Source organism: Hordeum vulgare, chromosome 1H (assembly GCF_904849725.1).
Source record: "Hordeum vulgare subsp. vulgare chromosome 1H, MorexV3_pseudomolecules_assembly, whole genome shotgun sequence".
Lineage (NCBI taxonomy): Eukaryota > Viridiplantae > Streptophyta > Magnoliopsida > Poales > Poaceae > Hordeum > Hordeum vulgare.
The window spans coordinates 129,316,204-129,338,011 of NC_058518.1; positions in this window are offsets into that span (position 1 = coordinate 129,316,204).

A 21,808-nucleotide genomic window follows, 5' to 3' on the forward strand; every position below is an offset into this window, starting at 1 on the left:
GGGCAAGTAACATACCCATGGACAAAGGGAACATCATACGGGATTAAGTGAATCCTTGACATAGAGGTTCAACCGATAAATATCTTCGTAGAAGATTTAGGAGACAGTATGGGCATCCAGGTCCCGCTATTGGTTATTGACTGGAGAGTGTCTCGGTCATGTGTGCATAGTTCTAGAACCCGCAGGGTATGCACACTTAAGGTTCGGTGACATTTTGGTATAGTCGAGTTATGTATGTTGGTGACCGAAGGTTGTACCGAGTCCCGGGTAAGATCTCGGATGTCACGTGGAGTTCTGAAATGGTCCGCAAACAAAGGTTGATATATAGAAAAGAGGTAAGCGGGTTCGGGAAAGGTTCCGGGCATTACCAGTAAAGTACCGGGAGTGACGAATGGGTTTTGGGGGTTCACGGGGCGGGGCCACCCACCCTGGGGGGCCACATAGGCCTAAGAGGTGGCGCACCAGTCCTTTGTGGGCTGGTCGGCCAACCCCTATGGGCCTATGTGCCAAATTTGAGGAGGTGGGGAGGAGTTTGACTAGGAGGAGGACTCCTCCTAGCGCCTCCACCAAACCCTATTAGAGGAGGACTCCTCCTCCTCTTGGGGCGCCGCCGACCAACCCTATGGATTTTCCCTACGGCGCCACCCCTTCCCTCCCTCCCATATATATTGGAGAGGAGAGTGGGCAGCCACACCAAAGCCACGGTGCAGCTCTCTCTCTCCCTCCTCTGGTTCGTCCACTTGTAGATTGATTCAGTAGCGCACGATGCAACACTGCCAGATCAACTCCACCAACACCGCCGCCACCCTGTCGTGTTGTCACATAACTCTTCTACTTCTGTGCTCCCTCTTGCTGGATCAAGAAGGCAAAGATCGTCATCGGGTTGTACGTGTGCTGAACGCAGAGGTGTCGTCCATTCGGCACTAGATCGTGATTAGATCGCGGGATGACTTGCGATTTGGATCGTGAAGACGTTCGAATACATCAACCGTGTTTCTTAACGCTTCCCTCTTAGCGATCTACAAGGTTATGTGGATCGGATCTCTCCTCTCGTAGATGGTCATCACCATGGATAGATCTTCTATGTGCGTAGGAATTTTTTTGTTTCCCATGCAACGTTCCCCAACAGTGGCATCAGGAGCTAGGTGTAAGCATAGATGACATCTCGAGTAGAACACAAAGAAGTTTGTGGGCATCGATTTTCAGATCTCTATCCTCCTTAGTCTTTTCTTGAATTTACACTATTGTGGGATGAAGCTGCCCGAACCAACCTTACTCGTCCCCGTACGAGAGACCGGTTCCATCGATTCGCATGCAACTTGTTGCATAAAGAAGGCTGGCGGGTGTCTATCTCTCCTACTTTATTGAATCAGATTTGACAAAGGCGGTCCTTGGGGAAGGTTAAATAGCATTTTTTGTATCACTGTTGTGGTTTTTTGTAGGTAAGAATCGTTCTTGCAAGATACCCATAGCAGCCACGTAAAACATGCAAAAGCGAATTAGAGAACGTCTAACTTGTTTTTGCAGCGTATGTTGTGATATGATATGGCCAAATACATGATGTTATATATTTGATGTATAAGATGGTCATGTTGTAATAGTTAATATCGACTTGCATGTCGATGCTACGACAACCGGCAGGAGCCATAGGGTTGCCTTCAATTTTTTGGCGCTTAGTGATATTTGTACTTTATCGCTAAATCAGTAACAATAGTAGTACAAGCATAGATGGCGCAACAACTTCGATGGCAGTACAATGATGGAGATCATGGTGTTGTGTCGGTGACGATGGAGATCACGGTGGTGCTTTGGAGATGGAGATCAAAAGCACAAGATCACTTCCATATCATGTTACTTATGATTTGCATGTGATGTTAATCCTTTTTATGCACCTTGTTTTTCTTAGGACGACGGTAGCATTATAAGGTAATCCCTCACTAAAATTTCAAGATAAAATTGTGTTCTCCCCGAGTCTGCACCGTTGCGGAAGTTCGTTGTTTCTAGACACCATGTGATGATCGGGTGTGATAGACTCTACGTTCACATACAATTGGTGTAAGACCGTTTTGCACACGTGGAACACTTGGGTTAAACTTGACGAGCCTAGCATGTACAAACATGGCCTCAGAACACAAGAGAGCAAAAGGTTGAACATGAGTCATATAGTAGATATGATCAACATGGAGATGTTCACCATTGAAGCCAACTCATCTCATGTGATGATCGGACTTGGGTTGGTGAATTTGGATCATGTGTCACTCGATTGACTAGAGGGATGTCAATTTGAGTGGGAGTTTTTTGTAATATGATTAACTGAACTCATTATCTTGAACAATAGTCTAATTAATCTTCGCAAATTTATGTTGTAGATCAATGGCTCGCGCAGTAGCACGCTTGAATTTTAATGCGTTCCTAGAAAAAGCCAAGCTGAAAGATGATGGAAGTAACTTTCTAGACTGGGCCCAAAATTTGAGGATTTTCCTCACCGTTACCCAAAAGGCTTATGTCCTTGATGCACCGCTTCGTGATGCGCCCCAACCGGCCACTCAAGATGTTGCGAACATCTCGCAATCACGGCTGGATGACTACTCAGTAGTTCAATGTGCAATTTTGTATGGCTTAGAACCGGGACTTCAAACACGTTTTGAACGTCATGGAGCATATGAGATGTTCGAGGAGTTGAAGTTCATTTTTGAAAAGAATGCCCGGTTCGAGAGGTATGAGACCTCCGATAAGTTCTATGCTTGCAAGTTGGAGGAGAACGAGTGTCTCAGTGAACACATACTCAGAATGTGTGGGTATTCTAACCGTCTGGCTGAATTGGGAATTGTTCTCCTGCCACAGACAATCTCTAACAAAGTTCTTCAATCACTGCCACCTAGCTATAAAGGCTTTGTGTTGAACTACAACTTGCAAGGGATGAGTAAATCAGCCATCGAGCTGTTTGCGATGCTGAAAGTAATTGAGTCAGAAATTCAGAAAGAACATCAAGTGTTGATGGTCAATAAAACCACTAGTTTCAAGAAAAATGGCAAGGGAAAGAAACATAACTCCAAGAAGAGTGGCAAAGCAGTTGCCCCTCCCATGAAGAAACCCAAGGTTGGACCCACGCCACAAACTGAGTGCTTTCATTGCAAGGGGACTGGTCACTGGAAGCAGAACTGCCCCAAGTATCTGGCGGACAAGAAGGTGGCCAACGCCAAACAAGGTATATATGATATACATGTTATTGATGTATACCTCACCAACTCTCATTGTAGTTCCTGGGTATTTGATACCGGTTCGGTTGCTCACATTTTCAACTCAAAGAAGGAACTACGAAATAGAAGGAGGTTGGCGAAGGACAAAGTAACGATGCCCGTGGGAAATGGTTCCAAGGTTGATGCAATCGCCGTCGGCACACTCTCACTTCAATTACCATCAGGATTAGTGATTAACCTGAATAATTGTTATTTAGTGTCTATGTTAAGCACGAACATTATATCTGGATCTTGTTTATTGTGAGACGGTTACTCATTTAAATCAAAGAATAATGGTTGTTCTATTTATATGAGTAATATCTTTTATGGTCATGCACCCAATGTGAGGGATTTATTCTCGTTGAATCCCGACAGTGATGACACACATGTTCATAACATTGATGCCAAAATATGTGGAGTTGATAATGATAGTACCACTTTCTTGTGGCACAACCGCTTGTTCATATTGGTGTAAAACGCATGAAGAAACTCCATGTTGATGGACTTTTGGAGTCACTTGATTTTGAATCACTTGACACATGTGAACCATGCCTCACATGCAAGATGACTAAGAGTCCATTCTCCGAAACAATGGAGCGCGCAAGTGACTTATTGGAAATCATACATATTGATGTGTGCGGACCAATGAGCATTGAGGCGCGCGGTGGATTTCGTTATTTTCTGACCTTCAGAAATGACTTAAGTAGGTATGGATATAGTTATTTAATGAAACACAAGTCTAAAACGTTTGAAAAGTTCAAGCAATTTTAGAGTGAAGTTGAGAGTCATAGTAAAAAGAAGATTAAATTCCTACAATCTGATCGAGAAGGATAATATCTGAGTTATGAGTTTGGCACTCACTTTAGACAATGTGGAATTGTTTCACATTTGACACCGCCTGGAATACCAGAGCGTAATGATGTGCCCGAACGTCGTAATCGTACTTTATTAGATATAGTGCATTCTATGATGTCTCTTGCCGATTTGCTGTTATCATTTTGGGGTTATGCATTAGAGACAACTTCATTCACTTTAAATAGGGCACCATCAAAATCCGTTGAGATGACGCCATATGAACTGTGGTTTGGCAAGAAACCAAAGTTTGCATTTCTTAAAGTTTGGGGACGCGATGCTTATGTCAAAAAGCTTCTGCCTCAAAAGCTGGAACCCAAAGCGGAGAAATGCGTCTTCACAGGATTCCCAAAAGAGACAGTTGGTATACCTTCTATATCAGATCCAATGACAAAGTGTTTGTCACTAAAAATGGAACTTTTCTTGAGAAAGAGTTTCTCTCGAAAGAATTGAGTGGGAGGAAGATAGAACTTGATGAGGTTGTAGAACCTTTACTTCAACCAGAGAGTAGTGCACTACAGAAAGATGTTTCTATGGAGCCTACATCAGTTGAAGAGGAAGCTGATGATGATGATCATGTAGCTTTAGATCTAGTTAATATCAAACCTCGTAGGTCGACAAGGGCACGTACTGCTCCTGAGTGGTACGCGAAGTTGTCAGAATCGCAATTCTGAATCGGATCGGAGCTCCGTTGCTAGGATCGTGAATCGTAGAATCTTAACTATCAGGATCGTACAAACTTAGATTCTATGAGCAAATTCGTAGAATCGGACATTTGGATCATAATATCATAAGATTCTAAGACTTGTGTCACGATTCTGACAACTTTGGTGGTACGGTAACCCTGTCTTATTAGTCATGTTGTTAGACAACGATGAACCAACGAGCTATGGAGAAGCGATGGTGGGCCCGGATCCCAACAAATGGTTAGAGGCCATGAAATCCGAGATAGGATCCATGTATAAAAACAAAATGTGGACTTTGGAAGTATTACATGAAGGGCGAAAGGCCATTCAGAATAAATGAATCTTTAATAAGAAGACGGATGCAGACGGTAATATCACCGTCTATAAAGCTTGACTTGTGGCAAAGGGGTTTTCACAAGTTCAAGGAGTTGACTACGATGACACTTTCTCACTTATAGTGATGCTTAAGTCCGTCAGAATGATGATAGAAAAAGGTGCATTTTTCGATTATGAAATTTTGCAGATGGATGTCGAAATAGCGTTCCTTAATGGTTTTCTTAAGGAAGAGTTGTATATGAGGCAACCGGAAGGTTTTGTCGATCCAAAGAATGCCGACAAAGTATGCAAACTCCAGCGATCCATTGATGGACTGGTGCAAGCATCTCAGAGTTGGAATGAGCGCATTGATGAGATGATCAAGGCGTTTGGGTTTGTACAAGTTCATGGACAAGCTTGTATTTACAAGAAAGTGAGTGGGAGATCTATAGCATTTTTAATATTATATGTGGATGACATATTGCCGACTGGAAACAATATAGAACTTTTGGGAAGCTTAAAGGATTATTTGAATAAGAGTTTTTCAATGAAGGACCTAGGAGAAGATGCTTACATATTAGGCATCAAGATCTATAGAGATAGATCAAGATGCTTAATAGGACTTTCACAGAGCACATACCTTGGCAAAGCTTTGAAGAAGTTCAAAATGGAACAGTCCAAGAAAGGGTTCTTGCCTGTGTTGCAAGGTGTGAAGTTGAGTAAGACTCAATAACCAGTGACTGTAGAAGACATGGAAAAGATGAGAGTCGTCCCATATGCTTCAGCCATAGGCTCTATCATGTATGCAATGTTGTGCACATGACGTGATGTCAGCCTTGCCATAAGTATGGCGGGAAGGTTTCAAAGTGATCCAGGAATGGAACACTGGACATTGGTCAAGAATATTCTGAAGTACCTGAAAAGGACTAAGGAAATGTTTCTCCTATATGGAGGTGATAAGGAGCTCGTCGTAAAGGGTTACGTCGATGCAAGCTTTGACACTAATCTAGATGGCTCTAAGTCCCAAACTGGATACGTATTTATTCTCAACGGGGGTGTGGTAAGCTGGTTCAGTTCCAAGCACAGCGTGGTAAATAGCTGCCTCGGACACGGCCAAAGAAGGTGTCTAGATGAAGGAGTTCATGACACATCTTGCAGTTGTGCCCGGTGCATTGGAACCAATGATTATGTTCTGTGACAACACTGGTGCCATTGCTCTAGCCAAGGAACCAAGGTTTCACAAGAGGACTAGACACATAAAGCAACGCTTCAATTCCATCCACGATTACATCAAGGAGGAGATCATAAGTACTTGCAAAGTGCACACGGATCTGAATGTTGCACACCCGTTGAATAAGCCTCTTCCACGAGCGAAACATGATCAACACGAGAACTGTATGGGTGTTAGATTCATTACAATGTAAATCACATAGTGATGTGAGCTAGATTACTGACTCTAGTGGAAGTGGGAGACTGTTAGAAGTATGCCCTATAGGCAATAATAAAATAATTATTATTATATTTCCTTGTTCAAGATAATCGTTTATTATCCATGCTAGAATTGTATTGATTGGAAACTCAAATACACGTGTGGATACGTAGACAACACACTATCCCTAGTAAGCCTCTAAATGCACTAGCTCGTTTATCAAAGATGGTCAAGGTTTCTTGGCCATAGACAAGAGTTGTCATTTGATAACGGAATCAGATCATTAGGAGAATGATGTGATGGACAAGACCCAAGCTATGAATGTAGCATGTGATCGTGTTAGTTTATTTCTATGTAACTCACTAACACTGGAAGAGTACCTTGTGTGCATGAAACGTCACAACGTAACTGGGTGACAATAAAGGTGCTCTACAGGTATCTCTGAGGGTGTCTGTTGAGTTGGCATGTATCAGGACTAGGATTTGTTACTCCAAGTGACAGAGAGGTATCTTAGGGCCCACTAGGTAAATACAACATCACAACAAGCTTGCAAGCAATGTGACTAAAGAGTTAGTCATGGGATTTTGTATTACGGAACGAGTAAAGTGACTTGATGGTAACGAGATTGAACTAGGTATAGAGATACCGACGATCGAATCTCGGGCAAGTAACATACCAATGGACAAAGTGAAAAACATACATGATTAACTGAATCCTTGATATAGAGGTTCAGCCGATAAAGATCTTCGTAGAATATGTAGGAGCCAATATGGGCATCCAGGTCCCGCTATTGGTTATTGACCGAAGAGTGTCTCGGTCATGTCTGCATAGTTTTTGAACCCACAGGGTCTGCACACTTAAGGTTCGGTGACGTTTTAGTATAGTCGAGATATGTATGTTGGTAGCCGAAGGTTGTTCAGAGTACCGGATGAGATCCTGGATGTCACGGGAGTTCCCGAATGGTTCAGAAACAAAGACTGATCTATAGGAAAGAGGTAAACGGATTATCGAAAGGTTTCGGGCAATACTGGTAAAGTGTCGAGAGTGACGAATGGGTTTTGGGGGTTCACCACGAGGGGCCACCCACCCCGGTGGGCCACGTAGGCCTAAGAGGTGGCGCACTAGCCCCTATGGGCCTATGCACCCGAATTGAGGTGGTGGGGAGGAGTTCGACTAGGAGGAGGACTCCTCCTCCTCTTGGGGATCGTTGGCTAACCCTAGGGATTTTCCCTACGACGACACCCCTTCCCTCCCTCCTATATATTTTGGATAGGAGAGAGGACAACCACACCTAAGGAATGAAGCAACTCTCTCTCCCTCCTTTAGTTTGTCCACCTCTAGATTGATTCGGTAGTGCACGACGCAGCCCTGTCGGATCAGCTCCATCAACACCGCCGCCACGCCATCATGCGGTCAGAGAACTCGTCTACTTCTCCGCTCCCTCTTGACGGGTCAAGAAGGCAGAGATCGTCATTGAGCTGTACGTGTACTGGACATGGAGGTGCCATCCGTTCGACATTAGATCGTGTTTGGATCGTGTGATGGCTTGCGATTTGGAGTGCGAAGACGTTCGACTACATCAATCGCGTTTCTTAACGCTTCCCCCTTAGCAATCTACAAGGGTATGTGGATCTGATCTCTACTCTCGTAGATGGTCATCACCATGGATAGATCTTGTATGTATGTAGGAAAGTTTTTGTTTCCCAAGGCTTTGCCGTCAGCTGACTGTCGGCAAAGCGGTGCCCCGTTAAGCCGTGGTCGGACGTGGGACCTGGGAGCTCCCTATGCCGTCAGTGTTTTTCGCCTTTGCCGTCAGCTGGCTGACGACTTAGACAAAGCGGACGACATAGATTATCTATGCCATCAGCCTCTCCTATGCCGTCAGTACTTATTTTGGCTGAGGGCAAAGTCTCTTTGCCGTCAGCCCCGTGAAATTGGTGACGGCAAAGTTGAAAGCTGTCGGCAAATTATGTTTTTCCAGTAGTGTAAAGTTTGACAAGATAATAGCATGAAACCATCAAAAATTATAGATACGTTGGAGATCTATCACTTCTTGCATGCGGCAATCAACACTGCCTGCCACATCATCAACAGGGTACATATTCACAAATTACTTAAGAAGACCTCATATGGACTCCTTAGTGACAAGAAACTCAATGTGTTTTATTTCAGTCTTCGGTGCAAGATGTTGGATTAGAGGTCCTCACCACAGTTCAAAGTCTACACCGAAAGCACATGAGGGTTTCATGCTTGGTTACGAAAAGGACTCGCATACCTACAGAGTGTTCAACAACTACCACAAGAAATTTTTGAAACTATATATGTGCGGTATGATGAAACTAACGGCTCACAACGAGAGCACTTGCCTCATGTGCTAGATGAAATGCCTCCTGGGGAATCTATTAGGTTTAAGGCTACTGAAGATATCATTCCCACTGAAGAACAACCGCCTGTTGGAGTAGTCATCCCAAACAACGAAGAAATTCGGGATGGTGCACCTGAGGAAATTGCTCGTGATCAAATTCCTCAACCCAATCAAAGTCTTCAACCTACGCATCTAAGGATTGCAAATAAAGTGCAAATTGACAAAATCCTTCATGACATCAATGCTTCAGGTCCCCTCACTCACTCAAAAGCTTCACATTTAATTAACTTTTGCGGACACTCTTCCTTTGTGTCTATCACAGAACCCCCAAAAGTTGATGAAGCCTTCATGGAACATGAGTGGACTCAAGCAATGCAAGAAGAACTTCATCAATTCAAGAATAACAATGTGTGAGAACTTGTTAAAGCACAATTGCTCCCTAGGGTGGTATTGATAATTGATCACAACATATGCATCATTGGACTAATATGTTTATACAAGTATATTTCAGAAAGTTCAAAAGATGCATTGGATAAAGAATTATGTGGAGATGCCCCTTGATGCAAGAAAGGAATAAGATTGGCCCATGCTTAAAGCTAGAACACTATTTATTTTGTATTTGTGAGAAATCACTTTTGAGTCCATAGGAAAGCCAATACTATTAAAAGGGGGTGAGGTATTAAAATGAACTGGTTGCCTAAGTGCTCAGAGATAGCCACCAAAAATGCCCACTCATTTTCCCACATAATCATTCTATCCAAATCACATACACAAAATCGGTGCCACCAACTTTCTCATTTCGGCACTACGATTTTCATCCCACATAGAACCCTAGCCATAGCCACCAAATTGGTGCAACCAAAACTGTGTCGGTGCTACTGAGTTTAGGTGACCAACTTTCTGTTGCCTCGATAAACGATATCGGAATTTCCAAGTTTGGGTATCGATGTCACCGAGTTGTGTCATCTAACCATTATCCACCTTTTCGCTGTCACCTAGTTGTGTATATCGGTTCCACCGAGATTCAAAAGTTGCTCCCTTTTGTGCAAGCCCGTACCACCGAGTTTATGACTTCGGTGTCACGGAGTTGACCATTTTAGGTATAACAGTTGGATTTCGGGTGTTCCATATATATACCCCTCCACCCATCTCTCATTCGTGGGAGAAGCACTCAGAACACACACTTCATTGCCAGATCCATTTTTCCGAGGGAGAGCCACCTACTCATGTATTGAGTCAATATATTCGAATCCAACCATTTGGCACATGATCTCTAGCCTCCCCAAGTTGATTTCCAGCAAATCAATATCTCCTACCCATGCCTATTTTGTGAGAGAGTGATTTTGTGTTGAGGAGACTATCTTTAGAAGCACAAGACAAAGGAGTTCATTGTTCTACCACATCTATTACCTTTTGGAGGGTGGTGCCTCCTAGATTGGTTAGGTGTCACTTGGGAGGCTCCTACTTCGTGTTGTGGAGTTGAACCAAGATGTTTGTAAAGGCAAGGAGGTCGCCTACTTTGTGAGGGTCTACCATGAGTGAGGCAAGTACTATGTGGACGGAAGCCATGGTGGAATAGACCAGGCCGCTTCTTTGTGGACCCCTTGTGGCTGGAGTCCTCCATGGACTCTCGCAGTGGTTACCCTCTGTGGTTTGAAGTCTCCACTAACATGGACGTACAATTGCGCAACCTAAAAGAACCATGCCAAAAATCATCGTGTCAACCTCGTGCGTTTGATCTTCCTACCTTACTCCTTTACTTTACACTTGCATGTTTTACATTCCGCTGCTATACTCTTACAACTGCATGTGTAGGGTCTACTTGACTTGTCATAACACCAAAACTGGCCCTCAACTAAAATTGGGAAAAGGCTAAGTTTTTATCTTGTCAAGTAGTCTAATCACCCCCCATCTAGACATACTTTTGATCCGACAAGTGGTATGAGAGCTTTGGTCTCCATTCCATTAGTTTCACAACCTAGGAGAGTATGGCGTCTAGTGAGGGAAGTTATCGCCGTAGAGGTCCATACTTTGATGGCATTAATTTTGCTAGTTGGAAGTATAATATGAAAATGCATATGCTTGGTTTTAGTCCTTCAGTATGGGTTGTTATTCATGTTGGTGTGCAAGGTTATTTCTTCCGAGAAGTGCATGAATCGGATAGTATGCGACAACAAAAGAACTGAAGATGTTACAATTCAACGCACAAGCCTGTGACATCATCTTCAACTGTCTATGCCCTAAAGAATTCAACAAAATCAGCCGACTTGAGAATGCAAAAGAAATTGGGGATACTTTCGTTGATATGCACGAAGGTACTCATTCTGTTAGAGAATCTAATTTGGATGTGCTTCAAAGTCAACTTGACAAGTTCAAGATGAAGGATGGTGAAGGAGTCGTTGAAATGTACTCTAGGCTAGCTCTCATCACAAATGAGATTGTCGGCTTAGGAAGCGAAGAGATGCTGACAAATTCATTATCAATAAGATACTTAGAGCTCTTCATGGAAAGTATGACACCATGTGCACACTGATCCAAAGTATGTCAAACTACAAAGATCTCAAGCCAACTGAAGTCACTGGTAGGATTGTTTCTCATGAGATGTCACTCAAGGACAAAGATGAGCTGCACAACAAGTCAAGTTTTGCTTACAAAGCTTGAAGCGATCCTCCCGCTACTTCAAAGGACAATCTTCTCACTGATGAAGAGATAAGCCTCATGGTCATAAAATTCAACAAGTTCTACAAGAGTAGTGGAAAAGAGATAATCTCAAGCTCAAGACATGATGAGAAGCATTCGTCCAGTCGTGACCGAAACTGCTACAACTATGGGAAGCCCGGACACTACTCCAATGAGTGCTCGACTCCCTACAAACAAAGAGAAGAGTCACCTCGAAGACGATGCTCAAGGGGTGAGTGACCTCACAGAGAGAGAAGGAGTAAAGAAGATGGTTATGAACGAAGACACTCACAGAGAGGGAAGGAATCGGAGAAGAAGGACAAATACACCAAGAGCATTTCTAGAAGAAGACATCAAGCTCATGTTGGTGAATGGGTTTCTGGCTCCGAGTCTAACAACCAATCCTAGAGAAGCTACCACTCTGACTCCGACTATAGTCCAGAGATGAAGCTGTTGACGACATTGCACTCGCTTCCTCCAACTCCTGTGACCTATTTGACTCACCAAATGAGGGGTTCGGAAACTGCTTCATGGCTAAAGGCCCCAAGGTAACACACCACGAGTATCTTGATTTTGATAGTGATGAGGATGACTTTTTAGGAGAAGATGACTTGCCCTTTGATAAAACTAGTGATTGCACTTAAAATGAACTTGCTAATTATCATGCTAGTCAAGATAAGTCGAATGATCTTGATAAGAAACAGATTGAACGACTAACTAAAGAATAGAACACTCTTAAGTTAGCTCATGAAACTACTCTAAAATATCATAGAGAGCTTGCAAGACCTCATGAGAAGCTACGCTTTGAGAAGCTCAACTTGGAGCAAGAGCATGAGTTCCTAAAAGCAATCAATGATGATATTCGAAAGAAGAGTTCTTCTTATCTAGCCAAACGAGTGCGCTTGTCTACTTTTGTTCCTCAAGTTAAACCTAAGAACACTAGTAACAAAGGCAAGATAGTTTCTTCATCTAGTAACAACAATGCTAAAGCTAAATCTAATGATATTGTTGCTAGTAGCTCTCTTGATTCCACTAATGATTCTCTTAGCCAAGTTACATTTGAGTAAGAAAACGATTTATTGAAAGGGATTATAGAGAGAGGTGTGTTCAAAAGTCTTGCCGAAAGTAAGCAATTTGAGGAAATTGTGCGCAAGCAAGGAGGACATCGGAATAAGCAAGGTGTTGGCTACTTCAACGTCAACCGAGATGCTTGGGAAGAAGATCCATATCCCATTACCAAGTTTGTTCCTCAAGAGGAGAATTATGATCCTACTCCTCCCAAGGGAACAAGCTCACAAGATGGCCTTCTACCACAACACCACAAGAGCAAAGGAAAGCTTCAGTAGGAGCTTGACTTATTTGAAGAGGAACCCCAAGCCAAGGTCGAGTGGATTCCCAAGGACACTACTAGCGCTACCTCATCTACTGCTACCACAACTCCAAGGATCCACATCATGTTGATGTGGATCCCCAAGAGGAAGAACTAGAAATTTCTTGAGGGGTGACTCCGCCAATTAAATCCACTCTTTTTCATTTTGGTGAGAACTATATGCAATCAACCTCAACCTTAACCATATGCATTAGTTTAAGGAGTCACACATTCCCTCAAAGGTAAGCAAGGGACAAGGTAATTAATGTATCTTTGGACATCATCCCATATGTATTTCACTCCATGTCCATATATGTTCTTGTGTATGTTCCTTGTTCTTTGGGACTAACCCATAAGGTGAGAAGAGTAAGAAACAACAAGGATTGCTCCGAACTCAAGATGATCTTCATCGACATTGAGCATCAACCACTACTTCACCTACTTGAAGTCTTCTACGACAAACCCCAAGGTTTGTTTGTCCCTCATAGGGGGGATGTCATATCAAGGGGGAGCTTTACTCTAAATCTTGAGTATAAGCATCTCCTAAGGATATGAACACATTAATGCTTTATGTAAAAGTTGTAACCCCACTTGCGCTTAATTGATGAGTATGACCTATGATCAAGTGTTCTTACTTGGCTCCTAAGTCAATATACTCGTATATAGATGACTTTGTCATCGCCAAAGTGCTTGATAGATGCTAGAATGTTTGTGCATGTTCACCATGTTTTATGTATCAACTTATTATGTGAGCATGTTGGTCTCCATATTTTTGCTCATTCGAGAACATCCAATTGTTGTTATTTGGCTCTTGATTTATCTTTTGCCAATTGGATGGACAATAATGCCTAGGACCCTCCTCTAGCTATATATGCTTTCTCATCTCAAGTTCCATTCATGCTTCATCACAAAACTTGAACAAGCACTTCTCGACCCATCTATGTGAAGGATCACTCAGAGCTCCGTATCGACAACGGTTGTCTTCCAAAACATCTTTGTGAATCTCGGTGTAACCAACCCCACAATATCGGTTCCACCAAATTCCCAAAGTTGATTTGGGTTTTCAATCTAGGTACCACCAAAATCACTAACTCGGTTACACCGAGTTCCCCTGTGAGCTGACAGCACAGGAACTCGGTGACATCGATTTTATCATCTTGGTGACACCGACACTAACGGGTACATATCACGGCGGATCCGACATTTTGGAAATACTCCTCAAATGTTTCGTCCCCAACCCTAAGTTGTCATCACAAGGACCCCCGGTCATCTGCTTTGCATCCCCGAGCGCCTCCGCCGTTGGGATTCGCCATCGCCGACAAAATCCTCTCCATCGTCGTCGTCTAGCGAGTTCATCAACGAATTAGGGTATGAATTCGAACCCTCTTGGGCTCCTGAATCTAAATCTCGCGTATTAGGTTTTCACATCCATAATACGCAGTATGCAATCTTCCTATACCACAATAAAACTCCATAGATTAGAGAACAAAGGAATCTTGGATCTGATTTCCCGCAGCATGCATCTCGGTGATACCGAGTTGGAAAAATCGGTTCCACCGATTGATGTTTTAGGGTTTTTCAGAACAGATTTGATTATACCGATTAGCTTAGACTACCCAAGTTTCTATTTAGCAAGTGGCCAATCTCGGTGACTCCGAAAAACCCAACCCGGTGCTACCGACATTTATTCTGCAGTAGATCACACCCAAGGTTTTTGAATTCGAATTTTTAAAATTATGTGTTTTGTGATGCTCAACCCTTCTGCCCCTCTATATCTATTTCACAGGATTGTTGTTTGCTGGTTTGCTGGTGTGTTGTTGCTTGTGTGCCAGGATGTTAGGATCTAAGGATAGCTAGAATGATTTAAGAGAAAACAATGTTGAGATGGACTTAGGCACAGTCTTGAGAAGACAGACTCTGACCCTGGTTCTTACAACTCCCATGGCTTGCCCAAGGCAGCCACCAGGCAGAAAAAGAAACTTAATTTAGATGAAGAGGACTCGGATTTTTTGCCATAGGAAACTTCAACACCTCATAAAGCTCCTATGAAGACTGTCAGGAAATAGTATGCTAAGCATGCTGATCTTAGAGCTCCTGAGTCTGCAAGGCAGAGTATCGCAATCTCCACTCATAAACTTGCTAAGAAGCCAGGTGTGAAGAGAGCCAAGAAAAGGGTGATCCATGTTGTTGGTAGACAAACTTCCATGTATGAGGAACCAGAAGATGGTGTCGGTGAAGAAGAAGAGATCCCAGCTCATGGATGATGCCATGCCCAGGAAAACTGTTCCAAAGCCTCCTTCTAAGGCTAAAAAGTCTGTAGCTCCCAGTCTGTGGACATTGAATACTTTGTTGGGAAACAGATGACCTCATGGAATGATGAGCTTATCATGTAACTTTATTGAACTGCTCACTTCTATGCTGATGGTTCTATTGTCTGGATGACTAGTGGTCACAAGTATGAATCTACTGTTTATGAGTGGGCCACTATCATTGGTGCCCCTAAGGAGAAAGAAGGTGATGTTGACGTATACTCTGAACTGGAGATGAATCACAATTCCATGGCCAACATGTACAAGCCAATTCCTCACAAGTTCTTGGCAACTCACAAGCTTGGCTTAGTGTACTTCTTACAAGCAGGGATACCTACAACCAATACCATTCTAAGATACATCTTGATTCCTAAATCAGGTGATGAGAAAATGGTTAGAGGTGACTCGATCAACATGCTGCACCATTTGGACTCTCACACCAGATTCAAAGTGATGGACTTGATAGTGGAGACTGTCCGAAGGACTGCTGCTCATCAGAAAAGATCTTGTGGATACGTCTCGTACATTCAAATGCTTACCAATGCCAAGCTAGGCAAGCATGCATTTCTACTTGATCGTCCCCATTTACTCCTTCAGCCAGAATTTGAAGACAATGAAGTGGTAATGGATGATAACGATCCCATCTCACCTGCAGCTAGAATGGCAGCAGAGGCAGCAAAAGCTGAGGCTGCTAGAAATGTGCTACCACCAGTTCCACAGCTTAGAACTCAAGGTGAGCAAATGGAATTTCTAATAAGCTCTATCCAAGGTATGGAGAAGAATAGCTCGAAGATTCTGCAAAATCATAGGAGTTTGGAGAGAATCGTGGAAATAAAGTTCCATGACACGGATGTGAAGGTTACGAAGTTGACCACTGCAGTCAAACAACTTGAACATGAAGTTGACTCAGTGAAGATACCACGCTCAGATGATGATGATGGCGATGATGATGATGAAGAGTTGCCTCCTCGCACTACCACTCAGTTCAGTACCAAGCCCCGGTCAACAGTTGTGCCAGTGTTGCAAGCAAGACCAACTTCATCATCTCAGGCATCTGCACCTTCAGCTTTAGCTCGAGCTCGAGCACCTCCAGTATCCACTCCTCCAGCTCTAGGACATTTAGCAGAAGCCTTTGTGGACACTCTTGTTTCAACTCCTTCATCATCTGCACAGAGAGATGATTAACTCAATACTTTTGAACTTTTTGGTAACTTGTTGCTAAAGGGGGAGAAATGTATAGATCATAGGGCTTCAAGAGAGAGAGAGAGCTTTTGACTTTATTTTCTCTCATTTGCGTTTTACAAAACTTTGGTCTTTTGGATGACCTTATACTTGTTTTTGCTTTTGATCATACTCTTTGCTTGGTTGATGCTACATTATTATATTTTAGCTATCTATGTGATGATCATTCACTTATCTTCTTGGTGTCATGTGCATCACTATTCATTCCTATCTTGTATGCGCACCACCAAGATGTATGTGACATGGAAGTGACCCATGATCTCAATTGATTGCGCATTTGCATTCAAACGCAAATTATAAATAATGCACAAATTTAGGGGGGCTCTTGCTTTTAACATACTTCTCAAAGCATTGATGCTAATCATTGATTATATCTTTTGTCAAAGCTTTGATCTATATGTTGTCATCAATTACCAAAAAGGGGGAGATTGAAAGCACAATTGCTCCCTAGGGTGGTTTTCATAATTGACCACAAGATATGCATCATTGGACTAATATGTTTTTCCAAGTATATTTCGGAAAAGTTCAAAAGATGCATTGGCTAAAGGCTTATGTGGAGATGCCCCTTGATGCAAGAAAGGAATGAGATTGTCCCAAGCTTCAAGCTAGAAGACTGTTCATTCTATATTTGTGAGAAATAACTTTTTAGTCCATAGGAAAGCCAATACTATTAAAAGGGGGTGAGGTATTAAAATGAATTGGTTGCTCAAGTGCTCAGAGATAGCCACCAAAAATACTCAGTGCTTTTCCCACATAGTCATTCTATCCAAAGCGACATACACAAAATCGGTGCCATCGACTTTCTCATTTCATCACTACTGATTTTCATCCCATACAGAACCCTAGCCATAGCCACCAAATCGGTGCAACCGAAACTGTGTCGGTGCTACCGAGTTTAAGTGACCAACCTTCTATTACCTCGGTACACAAAATCAGAATTTCTGAGTTTGGGTATCGGTGTCATCGAGTTGTGTCATCTGAGCGTTAGCCACCTTTTCGGTGTCACCGAGTTGTGTATATCGGTTGCACCAAGATTAAAAAGTTGTTGCCTTTTGTGCAAGTTGGTACCTCCGAGTTTAAGACTTCGGTGTCACCGAGTTGGCCACTTTAGGTGTAACGGTTGGATTTTGGGTGCTGCCTATATATACCCCTCCACCCATCTCTCATTTATGGGAGAAGCACTCAGAACACACACTTCATTGCCAGATCCATTTTTCTAAGAGAGAGCCACCTACTCATGTATTGAGATCAAGATATTGCAATCCGACCATCCGAAACTTGATCTCTAGCCTCCCCAACTTGCTTTCCACCAAATCAATCTCATCTACCCATGCCTATTATGTGAGAGTGATTTTGTGTTGAGGAGACTATCTTTACAAGCACAAGAGCAACGAGTTCATCCTTCTACCACATCTATTACCTTTTTGAGGGTGGTGCCTCGTAGATTGGTTAGGTGTCTCTTGGGAGCCTCCTACTTCGTGTTGTGGAGTTGAACAGGGCAAGGAGATCGCCTACTTAGTGAAGATCTGCCGTGAGTGAGGCTAGTCTTGTGTGGACGAAAGCCGTGGTGGAATAGACAAGGCCGCTTTTTCATGGACCCCTCGTGGGTGGAGCCCTCCGTGGACTCTCGCAGTTATTACCCTCCGTGGGTTGAAGTTGTAAGTGCATCTAGTGCCCCTTAGTGATTTTGGTGGTTTGAAGACTTATAGGTTAAGAGACTAATATGTTTGTGAGTGTACACATGCTCTATAAGTCGCTGAGGAGTTTGGGTTATACGATGAATATCGACCCCTAAAGATGTATGTCTTCGGGTGAAGACTTTGGTCTTTCCTTGAAGACTTTGATCACGAAGAAATTGCGAAGAAATTGATATTCCTCATGAAGATATTGAAGATGAGAAATTCGGTGTGTCCCGAAGAAAACACTCTGAAGACTTTGAAGCATGAAGATTTAGTCTTTCTGTTTCATTTTCTTTACTCTTGAGTCCTAGAAATACCGTACTGTTAAAGGGGGTCGAGGTAAAACTATGGAATGATTTCCTCAAGATGCTCAACCCAAGTCGAAATCTACCAAAGCCTCAAAGTGAGGAATATGAGAGACATGAGGACTTTCATAGTTGAAAGTTCCGACCGTTGCCGCAACACGCGCCACCTCACTAATCTTATCCACGCAACGGTCATATTATTTAAGGGCCTTTATGGAAAATCATGTCGGGATGCTCCCAGGCTATAAATAGCCGCCCCCAGAACCACTAGTTGGTTGGCTGCTCCGAGAGAAACTGACCCGTTCCATTTAGAGCAACCCAAATTCCTCAGAGTCATTGAGAGAAAATCGTCAAGTGAGGAAATATCACAAACACCAATACCCAAACCAAAAAAGCCAAGTGATTGAGCATCACTGAAGAAGTTGTTCATGTGTGGAGCTGAAGCCTGTTACCTTTGAGGACTGTGCATCCTCCACACGGGTAGGCGTCATGGTCTAGAGCATCCAACACTCAATTGTGGATCGCCGGGTGACCGAGTTTGTGAGGGTTTGGGAGTCTGTCCTGAAGACCTGTTGTCGTGGTTTTGTCATGGCAGATGTCCTCGTGAAAGGACTTAGTGAAGGAGCCATCGCTCCTTGGTGGCGACTCAAAAGGGGGTGAGCGGAAGCGAGACTAAGATTTACCTAGGTTCGGCCCCTCGTGTGGAGGTAAAAGCCTACGTCCTGCTTATGTATATTGATGGTGGATTCGATTACAAGGAGGGCATAACTCGCCTCACCTAGCTCTCGATGATTTCTAAATTGATCTATTTGTCCCAGAGACTCGTCTTTATATACAGGTCGAGGCCCCAGGGTTTACAAAGTCCTGGCCACGTTACAAATCGTGACCTTCCTTATCTCTAAGTCGTCGTTTTCCTCAAGCCAAGGAAGACTGCTTGGCGGCTTATCTTCTTTGTCCTTCTTGAACCGCCATCCGGCTCATGGACCGTGGCGGCCTTCCTAAAAGATCTCTCAACATGCCTCCGGCATGGGCCAAGGCTTACACTGGCCATGTATGTGTGAGTCGCCACTTTCCTGACCCGACCCAATAGGGCGGCCCAATAACGCGCAACCATTCAGATTAGCATATGACACAGCAGATGGTTCGGTCTCACCAACCATGTGGCATTGGATGCTAGCCATATAATATGGACTCCGAAAGATCTGGTCGGATTCGGCGTAGTTGGATCCGAATCGAAATAAGGTCTGAGTTGGACAGACCCAACTATGAGACGCAAAGATAGGTCATCTGTGAGTCTCTATTAAAACATACGTTCTATGTCCTAAGACCTGAGATGGCGCATATACTCAGTATGGTGACATACTTGCTTTGGGCCGACCCAAACTCTACTCCGTGATTGGGTAGTTACAAAGGTAGGTTTCGGGCTTATCCAGACCCATGCTCTGAGACATGGTCGAGCTAGATGAGATTTGCCTCTCCGATGAGGAGAGATATACTCGGGTGATCCGGCCTGGATAAGCATGGCCACGCGATGAGGATTATGAGATAATCTGAAGTATTGGTCGAATTCGTCAGAACGAGAAAGAGGTCGTGCTACAACAAGGATGGCCATGTCGCCTTGTGCGTGGCAACATATATCGTGTGGCAAAGGGAATAGAAGTACGAAGTACAGGTTCGCCTAACCAGCTTCATCAGACACTTGAAGTTGGCACGCTTTACTAGAGGCCGCTACCGACCGGTCGAGTCGGATGTCATATGACTCGCGACCAAGTGAACGAGAACCTAAGGGGTCGCCCGCTTAAGGGAGGGAACACGTGGGCTTTAGGATCCGTGCAAGGCACATGAGTTGAGCTCGTGTCGAATGCCTATATATAGTGGAGGTGCGACACACTTAATCAGTTGATCACCCCGGCACCGTCATTAGGACTTTGTATGTGTTGCAACTAGCCACCTCCACTTGCCGCTACTGACCGTGTGATCCGGACCTAGGAGACCGCCGCACAGTGTTCCTCGTGTACGCGTGCGCGGACACCATTAAAGGTGGTGCATTTGCGCCGCTCCGGTGAACCTGTACGTGGGATCCGGCGACTGGCTGTTTGAGGGAGAGGATCCGGCGACCAACTCTACTTCGACTGCACGACATTGCACGTCTAATGGTAGCGATGTGTGATCCATCTTCGTAGCATTTTCTTGGTTGTTCCGTGGGTAGAATTTTTGTAATTTGCATGCGATGCACGTATGGTAGAACCCAACAATTCTATACTTTGGTAATCAATAAATGCGGTGGCAGGTTTCTCCTAAAAAAACAAGAATTGCAGGCGTGATCTCTGCAAGGGTAAATAAAATAAATAAAACGCCAAGACTATCTCGATGACTCTCTGCACTGCGTTGCCCTTACCCACATTTCGCCTCGGCCAGATCCATGCATGGTGAAACCTCGCGTAAGAGCATATATATACTCATGCCCCTCGTATCCGTCTGAAACGCTCGGACAAGCCACCCGATCATTGCCCGGTCAAAAGTGTCCCACACGGATGTCCTAAACGGGCCTCAAATGTGTTGGCTAACCGGCACCATTCATATCCAACCCAAATATTGGGCGGATATGGGGGAGCCCGAGCACGCTTGTCTGACAGGCCCATCCCACCCACAACCCCACGGCTGTCCCACAAAAAGCCACATCCGGCTCATCACTCCGAAACGTTAGCTCACTCACTCTCCTCTTTCGCTCCATCCTCTCTGTCCCCGCACCTAATCCAATCGAATCCGGTGAAATGTCGAGCTCCGGCAGCCTCTCCGACGACGACATGGATTTGGAGTATGAGCTTGCCCTCCACATCGCCTAGGAACGGTCCAAGGTGGAGATCGAAGGCAGCTCCGTATCGGCAACCTTGTCGCTTCCCCTCCAGTGCAGCTCGGACGATGACGCTGACCCCTCCGGATCTGTGCGTAGCTCCGGTAGGCGGCCTGCGCAACATGCAACATGTAAGGCATGGAGTTGTCCTGGCCGAGATCAGCCTGGTTTCCACGCCAAGGGAGCAGGCCAGCAGCAATTTCCCTTCGGGCACACCACCTGTGTAAAACTGGCCATGACAAACGTAATCGGTGCATGTGCCCCACACCATGATCGTCACTTAGAGCATCTACACTCGGACCCCTCAAATCTGGTTCCTCAAATGCCCATGGACGCGTCCAGGCACGTTCACAAACACTGACCGATCACACCTCAAATTTCCCTCTTCACATCTAACTCTCTCATATTTCATCCCTTATATCCATAAAAAACATGCAAACTACATCCTACGTACTAAGTACTACTTTACTATGCCTCTTCCTCGT